This window comes from Equus quagga, chromosome 2 (assembly GCF_021613505.1).
Source record: "Equus quagga isolate Etosha38 chromosome 2, UCLA_HA_Equagga_1.0, whole genome shotgun sequence".
Classification (NCBI taxonomy): domain Eukaryota; kingdom Metazoa; phylum Chordata; class Mammalia; order Perissodactyla; family Equidae; genus Equus; species Equus quagga.
This window is the reverse complement of record NC_060268.1, coordinates 182,616,789-182,629,014: the sequence shown is the minus strand read 5'-3', so window position 1 is coordinate 182,629,014 and position 12,226 is coordinate 182,616,789.

The window sequence follows — 12,226 nt, the reverse complement described above, 5'->3', positions numbered from 1 at the left end:
TAGTTTCAAAATATCCTCACAACAGGAAATGATGCAGGCTGCACTGGGGGGGGTGCACCTGCAGAGACCTTCTGCAAAGTCGAGTCTCTCCTTGCTGTGGCTGTGGGCGCCCCGCCAAGTTGCCGGTGGCAGCCGCAATGATAAATTTCTTTTTACTTAGAGCTCATTAGCAAGAAGCATCTGTTGGTTCATCCAGGATTAGTGTCAGCTTGTGGGAAGGGGTGAGCTGGGGCCGACCCCACCTTGTCTCATTCTTGCTAAACATCTGTGGGGTGGCCGAGATGACCGCACCCTACGTGGGTTGCCCTTGGTGAAATGGCAGAGGGAAGGTTATGAAATTCTAGCTTTGCCTTCTCTAAGGAATACTATTGTGCACAGCCGCAATATTTGAGAGACTAACCAGGACCGTTTATAACGTGTAGGCTAAGCATCCCCTTGAAGTCTCCTTTGTGTTCCAACAAGCTGACCAGGTTACAGAGTGGTTAGCGACTCCTCTTCCCCTGATGACAGAGGGACAGCCAGAACCCTCGCCCACTTAACTGGCTGGTGTCCGACGGGAGTGCACCTCTCATCCATCGCACTCCTTGACAATCTCAGTTATCTCAACTGACATGCGAATAGTATTTGTTTTTCCACCTGGGCTGTCTTCACACACTATATGATTGTTTTGATGAAGCCCATTTCAAATGGCAATGAAGCAAAATCCTGCGTTAGTTCAGGCCACCTCTCTAGTATTTTCAAAATTCAAATTAAAACCAGATATACACACACCCACATACATATATTTTCTAGGACTGAGCTCTGCGCCTGGCCTAGGGTAGACACCCAATAACTATTGTTGGAGTAAATTATGTCACCTGACCCACTTTATTTGACTTTAGTTTTGATATTTATCTCCATGTTAATAGAGTAAAAACTTGACTTTCAAAGCGAAGACGTTATCTTACCTTTTTACATCTTTTTATTCTTAGCACGTAACACAATGTCTGGTTCACAGTAGCCACTTAATAAGGATTTGATGAAATGAGAAATGCACGAAGTCATAAACCCAGATATATATGCATGTGCGTCTACGTATGCACATACTTATGTGTGCATGTAGTGCAATGGCTTCATCACCAGTGGTTATCTGGCAAAACTTCGATAATTAGGAAAACACTTGTAAAGTCTTATTCAATAAGCTGTTGTATGTAGCGTTTAATAAATAGAATTGCTTTTTCCACATAAGTAATGTATGGCATCTATGACTGGGGTGTGTCTAATTTTATCAACTTTTGTGTTATAATGAATGTGTATTTTCACTAATTATCATAAAATTTCAACCTTAGAAAACTTGACAAATAGAACATAAACATAAAAAGAAAGTAAAGACCAATGCCAATTATAAATGTGTGTAAGTGTCCTGAACGGTTCTAGCACATCCCATGGACTGTGTTATGAATCAGTGGAGCACACAGCAGGGAGTTTTCAATGAGTGTAAGACGGCTCGATATGAGGAAGCCCTGACACGCAACACGCCATCAGGTGGTATGTGGAATGCACGGAGAAACCCTGCGTGATGATGTCAACAAAGGCTGGAAGGACATTCATAAAATTTGACACTATGGCTCTTAACAAAGATTCATTCTATTCTTAACTTAGGAATAATTTCTTTTTAACGTGATAAAGAATGCCTGTCAACCCTTCCAGCCAACACGCGCGGTCACAGTAGATACCGTGGGGATTCTGTTATAGACCGGAGCTGGATGAGCAAGACTCGTGTCACAACAATTATTTGATTTTATTATTCAAATTCTAAATAATAATTAAAACATGAGACATGAACTGTCCTAATATGAGAAAAGAAGAGACAAAAATATCACCACGTCTTTTGGATGGTCGATTCAGCAACCCGAGTGACTCAAAAATCATTTGGACTGCTAAGGGGGTTCGGTCATTGGCTGGTTAAAAATAAACATACACAGCCCAAAAATGCCTAAATGCCAGCAACAGTAGTTGGACAAATGTATTTGAAAACATTTCAAGTATATTGCAATATTATTTACAATGGTAATTACAAAAGTTTAGGACTATACCTATCGGGAAATGTGGTGGGCTAATCAAAGCAGAGCTGCTGAAAACCTGGGCGGCCTGAACGTCCGCCCGAGGGGCAGGTGCTGCCCGCCTGTGCAGAGCGGTGGCCTTCAGCCTGCCCTCTGCCCCACTGAGGCCCCTTATCATATTCATTTCCGTGTTCCCGAGGTGCTGCTGCCTCCCAGCTTAGAGCCTGAGCTCACGAGGGGAGAGATTGTGGTCTTCTCTCTCCTCCATACTGAATGCTCCAAATCCGTGGTCTGTGGACACGTACGTGTGTGTGCGTGTACGCGTGTGCAAACTGAATGCATCAGTACATTTTACCAAGTCTACATGGTGCAAAAACAGTGATTCAGGAAGACCAGTTTTCTAGTTCCATTCCACTAAACTCAGTCTGCTCCACAAACATTTTGAGTAAACTACTCGTCACTATTTAGTGCATATCTGTATTATTTCTACAATTAACATGTAATTCCCTTAGGACAAAGAGAACATTTTAAAATACATTTGAAAACTGCTTACGATGTAAGGCCAAACTGAGACCTAAAGGCAGGCTCCACGCTGTCATTATCGTGTGGTGGTCTGTGAGGGAGACACTCAACAACGGCACACGGTGGGCAGGGCGTCTGAGAGCTTGGGGATGGTTTGTGCCACTTGCACGTCTCTGTGGGACAGGCGTGGCCTGGTCATGATTTAATAATCAGTGAGATGCAAACGGTTTCAGACCGAATGTATAATACGATCTCAGTTTTGTTTAAAGATGTGTGAGTATGTGTCTGTGGGTCTGGGTATGTGTATACAAATGCGTGTCTGTGTGGGTGTCTGTGTGTCTTTGTATGTATGCGTGTCTGTGTGCGGGGTGACATCACTAACTGAGCACTTCCTCTCAGGAAGGGGCCTCTGCTGTGAGGCAGCTTCCAGCTCAGTGCTGTTTGTATCCACCTGCGATTTTGTTTCGCATTTGCAAATGTGATCATGTGACACTTTCCTGGTGCTGCCAGCGGTTTCCCAGCCCTCACTTTACTCAGTGATACTTACGGGATGCACACATGTTCAAGCCACCGTGGGGGAGTCAGAGGGCACCCACGCGGGAGATGGTCTCAGGCTAGGGAGACCCACGTGCTGTCCCCACGAGGCTGGAAGTGTGAGTATCCCGAGACAACTGTGACAAAGATGGGCTTCTGGCAACATTCACAAATGTTTATTGTCAAATGTCTTCCTACCAGTTCAAGTACTTCTAACACTTTCCTTTTGCCAGAAAAAAAAATACATTCTTTAACTTTAAACTAGAAAATGATTTCTTTATGTGAAATCACAGAAAAACAATAAGAAAAATCTGTTGAAATATGACAAATTGCAATGGGGTCCATGTTTTCCTTAGATAAGCTAAAATTCCGGGACGAATAGAAGACAATTCTTTTGAAAAAAAGTAGAAACAATGGTTTTAAAAAAATAACTGGAAAAGAAATACCTGAAGCTTCCTGACAGTTTGGGTCATTTTACTTGTTTTCTGTATATTGATCTTGGTGCCCATTTGGGATGGAAAATTGGGCAATTCTTCACTATTTATCATGAATCACTTCTTTCCAGCTAGTTTAACAGAAAGGGGCTTGATTGAGGCTATTCACAGGACCAGAGTCGAGACTCATGCACCTCTGGAGAGACTAACAAGGCTCCTTCAGTCGCACCTCCTCCTCCCCTCTTGGCAGGCCTGTCGCTGTGGGCTGCCACCCACCAGGATGCCCTGGGCTCCGCCTGCCTCATCACAGCCCCAGAACTGGGGCCAGCTGGCATGACTTGGGCCACTCCTGCTCCTACCACAGGGAAAACCACGTGCTTCCAACCACCTTGCCTGCCTGGTGAAGAGCAGAGCAGCAGGAGGCATGGCCTTGGCCCTTCTTCGGCCTCCAAATCTTGCCCAGCACATTGACTGCTGGAAGCTAACCATGCGCACAGAGACACCAACCAGGGTACACCCGAGCTGGGCAGCCATGGGAGGTGCACGTGACCAGGCCACCCCGCAGGTGTGGATTGTGACTTCTGTCTACTCCCACAAGGTTCCTGGCTCCTCCCATTCCTCCATCTGCACTGTCTTCAGCCACAGTTAAGGGTCTAGATTGTCACTGGGCTGGTTAAATTCTCACAACACAGTCTTGAAATCACAAATGCCCTCACTTCTCAACACAATTCATCATTATTTCCCCAAAATTAAATTTCAAAATGACCAATGTCCTGCTCAGGTCAGGATCCCTGCTCCTGTAGTCCCAGACTTTGGGTTGTAGTGGCCGGTTCCACAGGAATTAGAGATCTTGCGCATTAAAGAGAACAAGCACATACAAAGAGAGACAACAGAAACCCTTCCACGTGAGTCGCTCTGCACCTGGATCCCCCCAGTGTGCATCACATCCCTCCGGCAGTCCGTCACCCAGTCCTTCATAGCTGGGCCTGTCCGAGGTGCTGTGCAGCTGCCCCAAGGAGGCTGCCCCGTGGCAGGTCGCTGGACACCGTGTTTCCCAGAAGGCCGCTCTCCAGGGTGCTGGAGGGACACAGCTGCGCAAGACTGAGAGCCACACAGGGAGAGGAGGCAGGACGCCGGCATGGTGGGAGCCGAGACCCAGAGGAGGGGCCTGTTCAGCCCTGGGACTCGTGAAGAGATTCCATCAGAGGCAGTGACATCGAATGTCATGCAGGGGACGAAGCCTGAAGCCTGAGGAGAGTGGAGGTGGAGAGGGGACCAGACGGCCGAGCTCCACCACCAGGGCCGTGGCTTCTCAGCTGCAGGTAGCTGGCCCTGTGGGACGAGGCTCGCTAAGTGAAACACCAACCAAACCAAACCTGAAAGTCAGGTGATCTCCGTGTAAACTCACATGGTTCATGAAGGTCGACAACTAACTCACACGAAAAGGCCCGAAGACAAGTGAACAGAGCTGTGGGCACTGCCCATCCTCTGGTCTCGGGTCCTCTGTTAGGCGAGTTCTGTGGCTCAGGCTTCCACGTCCTTGGGTGGAAAGCGGAGGAGAAGCCGGAGGCTCTGGAAGGCCCTCCTCTTCCCTGGTGACTGTGATCACAGCAGCCGGGTACCCCTCCTGATCCCTTCCTGTTTCTCCGGCAAACGCCCAGACGGTTGATTTTCAGTGACCTCAGAACAATGGGGATGACATCCTTTAAAAAGTGGAATTGACGTCGAAATGATTTTCCATATGCTGAGGACTTTCCTTAAGGATCAAAATTTGGACGATTTTTTTTCCTCTCTCTCTTTCTTTGCCTGGTATAGGAGAAAGTGGTAGTTGGGAGAGGCAGGAACTTGAAGTAGACTGCCATTGTTCCAGACTGGGGCCACCCAGCAGAGCTGGGGGCTCGAGCTGGCTCTCTGGGAGGCTGATTGGGGTGGATGGGGTAGAAGTCCAGCATCACCGCAGACCCTTGGTTCCTCTGGATTCCAGTCCTTCCACCAACCTGCCATGCTCACACGGTTAGTGAAGCCTCTTACATGCATTGCTTGCCATTGCTTCAAACAGCACTCATTCACTGTGTCTCCCACACCTGAGGGCTGACTGAGGGTCACATGGCTGAACCCAGAGTCAAGAACACAGGGAGGGTGCAGAACTGGGGCCAGCAATGGATCCCAGCACAGGTTGAGACCAGTTCTTATTGGCCAGAGCAGCCCTACATCATAGTCGCATTTACTCCATTGTAGAGACTTGATGCAATCAAATTCTATAGAAAAAACAAATGGAAGGGTAACTAGTGTGTGAAGAAGCAGGAATGGAACCCAGGTGAGAAAATTGCTGGATAATAGCTACCATTAGGCTCATGGTGAACGCACTTACATGTGTCCAAATTAATGTATATTCATTTCAAACAAAAGTTAACTAAACAAGCTATGGTGTAATTTTCATGCTCTGAAATGATTAAGTCTACCAAACTGAGATGGCCCTGAAGACTAGAAAAGACAGGTGGATCTTTGTGTTATTTACCTTACGGGTTCAGAGAAAAGACCCGCCTTCTGGTTGCATATTTCAGTGTTGGTAGAAATATCCATCCAGCTAACTTACTATTTCCTTACTGATACTGATCATTCATTTGTAATTCCAATAAGAATCAGAAATCTGACTATAGTTTGGGTGGATTTAGTTATCCTTCCTTTGCAAAGTTCCTCTCCCCCCCTTTCTGAGATGGGAAAACAGAGGTGTCTTTTTGAATTTTCACTATGTGCCAGTCAAACCCACACAGACAACATGCAGGAGAGCTAGTATTTGAATGTAGGACTGTAGTTTTAAAGATCTAGACTTTTCTCATAAGAAAGTGTCCTGTATTTAGAAAAAGAAAAGATAGAGTGTCGTGTTGTAGGAATTAAAATGTGTCCCTTATCCCTCCCCACCGTGCGACAGCAGTCAGCAGACACTGTCAATTCCCTTCCCATTTGCAGCAAAAGAGAGAGCTGGACAGAAGCCCTGTGTCTCCCTGTAGCCAGTGAATGTGGGGACAGTGCTGTGTACCCTGGTGGGCTTAGCTTTTCCAATGACAGTGCGTACACCCAGGTCATGAAGAGGTAGAGGATTCTCAGAGTTGCGGTTTTCTCAACATGAGAGGAGAGACAATGGGAGGGAGCTGGAGATGAGTCAGCACAGGACCGGGTGAGTCAGGACAAAGCCCTGCTCTGGTTGACACCACCTACATTTGCACACATGCTCTGCCATCCTGATGGGCATGGGCCAGGCAGGTTCCTGACCCTCCCTGAGCCTCACCTCCTCCATCAGGAAAATGGGGATGATAATAGTGTCTGTGTGTTGCAGGGTTAAGTGGTGAAGGCATGTGCCACTCTCAGCACTCAGTAAGTGCTCACCCCTCTGATTATCTGAGGGAGGCCATGCCATGCAGGCTTCCATTAGAGTTTCACTGAGTCCTGGAGTGTTAGCGTTCACAGTGCAGGCACTCTGGATGCCTTAGCTGTTTATTTAGGCATTGAAGGGTCCATTGGGTTCGTGTGTGCACATGAATTTAAGGCCACTCATTTACAGGGTGAGCAGTCCAGGGGCAGCTTTTTCACACAACAGCAACAGTGATGTCTCCTATGTCCTTGATTTTGTTCAATAGCAGACTTTTTCACAGTGTTTTGGCCCTCAAAGCCTCTGGTTCCAGCTATAATCTGAGAAAACAAGGTCTCCTAAACTTGAATGATGGACACATTAAACAGTAACGGCCGAGGGATTCAGAAGGAGCTTTGACCCAATGTTCTGGCCAAAACTTGGGCAGCTGCCCAGACTTAGCTGCTCCAGCCCCTACCAAGCACGTCCAGTCTCGACATCTCTGTACAAATGTGACGAGAAAGTCTTCACTCTCCCTTCCTCCCTGCTTCCCTTCCTCTAGAGTCCTCTTTGCAAGCACATGTCTCCTGGGCTGCAGCGTCGGCTGCTGATGGAAGCCCAGGCTGAGATCAGGGCAGATCCTTCAGACAAGCTTGGTTAGACTCCGCATCCCCACTCCTGATCTTTGGGAGCCTCATAGATGGTCCTCCCTTACGTTTATCCTGGTCCCACAAAAATAGCATGGTGAATAGGAGTGGGAGAAGGGACTGAGACGGGACTTAAATCATTTGCATCCTCTGATGTGGTTTCATCCGTAGTCACAGGACAGTGAAGGGTCCCACTGCACCATCTCACCCTTACTCAATCTGCCCCACTCATTGTTCAATTTCTTACGCCACTCCCCAGAAAAGATCTTAAATCTCCCCTCTGATTCCCATGCACTCAAACAAAGATTAGTTGTCATTGGAAAGCAACCCCAGGAAACAAATTCCATGTGACATGAACATTAGGAAGCAAGGTCCACCTGACATGCAATCAGGAAGGAAAGTCCATGTGATACAAGGTCAGGAAGGAAGGACCATGTGATTACCATGTCATAGGGACTGATGATCCTTAGCAGATCAGGTCCCGAGTTTCTAGAAAAGAGTACTGGGAGTGAGGAACCTGGTAAAGAGAGAGGGTCCCACTCTTTTATGAAAGGCATACAGAATGGGCATGCACTGGGCACTAAGGGCAACTTGAGACCAGCCTTGCCACCTGACCCACCAGTTCTTTGGACCCTCTCTCACTCACCCTCTGTGACCCTCCTTTCCTCTCCATTAAACCCTATGATGCAGCCCTCCAGCTCAGAGTCCATTTCAGAGAATCCAATCCAACTGTAGTTGGTCGTAGGAGTTGTCCTAGAAAGAAGGCTGTAAACTGGCTTTTGAGAGTTGGATCTCCACCCCAATGGATGACAATTAGCATCTTAACACTGGTGGAGGTAGTGGTATGGATACCTCCTGGCATGTTGTAATGGTGCAGCTGTTAAGACATTTGCTATTGGTGATCAGAACGATATAAAAGTTGAAGGAGATGCACTAGCTAGTATGAGGGAAATGGTAACTATGAAGGCTGTAAGGACTATCGAATAGGGCAGCTGCTTCTGAGAAACTTTGATGTGCTCAAGAGATGAAGTAAGAGGCTCAGGGTAATTAATCACCAATTCAAGGCAAGTGTGTAAAAGTAGATGGCTCCTGGGCAGCACTGAAGGAAACTGTGATCACCTGCAATGGGAAGACAGCACAACTAACCACTCAGGACTTCACAGAAAGATGTCAGAGACTCAGAGAAGGGGCATTTGTAGCCTGGCTGGTCTCCTAGGCCAAGGTCATGGGCCTATTAGGGAGAGAGTGGGGCATGGGACTTGGAATGGGGTTCTATGTGTTAATGCAATTGAAAATCTTGAACCCTCAGATTCCCTTGTCCCTCTATGACTGAAACAGTAACTCAATCCCATTTTTTAGGACATAGTTGAAGATAATTCAAAGACTGTAAATGAGATAGCTGCTTTACAAGACAATTGTTACAGTCTTCAGGCTCTATCCTACCTCCCTTTCTGGAAACAGGACTGATAACGAGGGTAGAATTCCAGCCCAGGACTTCTGCCTCTGGCCACTATGAAGTAAATGATACTGGACCTGTCCTTCTGCACTGAGAAACTAGAAAATTGGACAAAATATGAACATCTGCTTTCTGACGTTGGACAACAGAGAGGACAGGACTGTGACTGGAGAAGCAAAACAAGTTAGATGAACCCTGTGAATGCCCTGGTTTTCTGCCTGGAGGGATTTTCCAGAAGAATGGACAGGGATTGAGAATCAGACCAGAGCAAAGCATTCTTGCTGAGGTAAAGTGATTGAAACGGGAATTTAAGGAGGCTGAGGTGGCTAAAATTTTCAGAGCAGATATCCAAAGAGGAGGGAGTTATAAAGAGCTCCAAAAACTGTGTATGAGGGAATCTGAAGTAGTGTATGCATAGAATCGATCTTCAGGGAGCCAAAGACCAAATATCACGGAAAGAACAGCATCCAGAAGCTGAAAATGAACCATTCCCAGAGCTCACGTGAGGCAAATATCATCTGAGTTTGATCAGCCAGATGAAGACACTTGAACACTTGAGGCATTCAGTTGAAAAGCCAGAATGTTCACACTTAAAGAGGAAGAGGGCTACTCTAGGCCTGAGAAGAAGCTACTTGAGAGCTGCTCTAACAAGCTTTATGGAGAGTTTGGATAGGATCAAACTGATATGGGGATAAATTAACTGCCCGCCAAAGCAAAATTCAACACCCTTCTAAAAAAGAAAGCAGTATCAGATGCTCAATAATGTAACTCAAAATAGCTAGCGTTTAATTAAAATTTACTAGACATGCAGAGATGCAGGAAAATATACCCTATAACCAAGATAATTAGTTAGTGAAAACAGACCCAGAAATGAAAGAGGTAACAGAATCAGCAAATGAAAGCTTTAGAAAAACTATCATAAATGTGTTCAAAGATTCAAAGGAAAACATGAACATAATGAGAAGAAAAAGACATAAAAATAAGTCAAGTAGACTATCTAAAATAAAAAACTCACTGAGTAGGCTTAACAGCAGATTAGACACTGCAGAAGAAAGTATAGTGAATCTGAGCACATAGCAGTAGACACTACTCAAACTGAAGGCAAAAGAGAAAGTAGTTTAGAAAAAGTACCTTAACAGTCACTGCAATAGAGTCGCAATCTCTTGCCCAGTGTTGGTACCAAAGCCAATTCTGAGATCTGAAACTCACTGCCTGGACGAGGGTCCAGACTCTTATGAGGAAGCTCCCTACGACATGGCATGAAATATGTCCAGTAAGAGTTTTCCCATTAGTCCCTCTGGTCACTTACTTAGGTAACGTGCTGTGGGGAAAGACACATACAGCAGCCCTTCAGAGATTATCGGGTACAAGATCTGGCTTTACATTGATACTCAAATACCCAAAGTCCCCCTATTGCCCCCTGGTGTAGAGGAGGCATGCTGGGCAGATAATGCAAGGAGTCCTGCCCCAGGTATGGCTGACACTGGGTCCACTGTGTCTATGAATTATTCCTCTGGTGCTTACTTTGCCTGTCCCAGGATGTATAATTAGAATGACATACTGGGTAGTTGGAGAACCCTACATCTGTTTCATGACTTGTGAAGTATGAGCTGTCACAGTTGGGAAGGACAAGTGGAAATCTTTAAATGCGTAGCCCACTAACTCCCAATGATCCTTCTACCAGCCAAGAGAGTAAATACATACATTTAAAAACAGAACATGACTACATCTCAGGGGCAATGGCAGAGATTGGTGCCCCCTCCAAAGACTTAAAGAATGCAGTGATAGTGGTCACTACTATATTTTTATTTAATTTACCAAACTGGCCCATGTAAACCTTGGCTAAATCATGGCAGAAGACAGTGGACTTTCACCCATTCAATCACATAGCAGCCCCATGTGCAGCACTGGGCTGGATGTGGTCTTTGCTAGAGCAGGTTAATGCAGCCTCCAGCGCGCAGTCCGTGACCAAGGATTGGCTCAAAGTATTCTTTTCCATCCCCATCAGGAAGGAGATCATGAGCAGTTTGTGTTCGTGAGGGATAGACAAGAGTATATGTTTAGAGTCTCATGGTAATTCTCCCAGTGACTCTCTCACTGTCAGGATATAGTCCACAGAGTGCCAGGACATCTGCACATCCAACATCCAATATCACATGGGTGTTCTGTATCCATGACATCTTGTAAGTCAGACCAGTTGAGCAAGAAGAGGCAAGTTCGCTGGAGGCCTTAGTAGGTACCATGAGCTTCAGAGTGAGATAAACACTATGGAGAGTCAGGGTTCTGCTCCACTGGTGATGTTTTTAGGGGCTCAGTAGTCTGGAGCATGCTGGGACATTCCCTTCAGAGTGAAAACCATATTGCATCTCCACCTGCTAGTACAAAGAAAGGGGCACAGAACACGACCGGCTTCTTCTGGCTCTGGAGGCAGGACATTTCACACTTGGGAATACCCTCCAAGGATGCTGAGTTTGAGCGTGACCCAGAGCACAACAGGGCTCTGCAGCAGGTCCAGTCTGTGCTGTAAGCTACCCCGCCTCATGGACTATGACCAGGTGGACTGTGTTATAGGTACTAGCAGTATCTGCCATGGAAAGACACACTTTGTGGAGTTTACTGCAAGTCTCAGGAGAAGACTCTAGATCCCTTGCATTCTGGAGCAAGGCCATGCCAGCCGCAGTGACTACTATATACCATTTGAAAGACAGCTACTAGGAGGCTACTGGGCCCTGTAAGAGATGGCGCACCTGACCATGGGACACCAAGGGGCCACATGGCCACAGTGGTGCATCACGAACTAGATTCTGCAGAAACCCCAGGTGTTCAGTGTTAGTGCACCTAGAAGCATTGCATCGGAAGAAGAGATGTATGTCCTGGATGAAACGTGAGCAGGGCAGGAGGCACCGGTAAGCTGCATGGGCAGGGGCCAGATCCTCCGGTTACACCCACTGTTTGATAAGCACCTCTTCCTCAGCTTACATCTGTGTTACCTGGGGCGTCTCTTATGAGCTTTAGGCTCACACCAACACTTGGAGCCAACAATGGACTGCAACTCCACTGCAGCCCTGCTCAGATGAGCCCTGAAGGGCTGTAGAGAGGGGAAATCCTCCCATTGAGTAGAACTTGGGGAATGAACCTGGTCATCCAGCCCTGTGCCCAGTGTTAATGGTAAATGGACAGGCAAAGCAGCCACAGTTGGAGAAGAGTATGGTAACTAGGGGTTCAGATCTTTCAGGGATGAG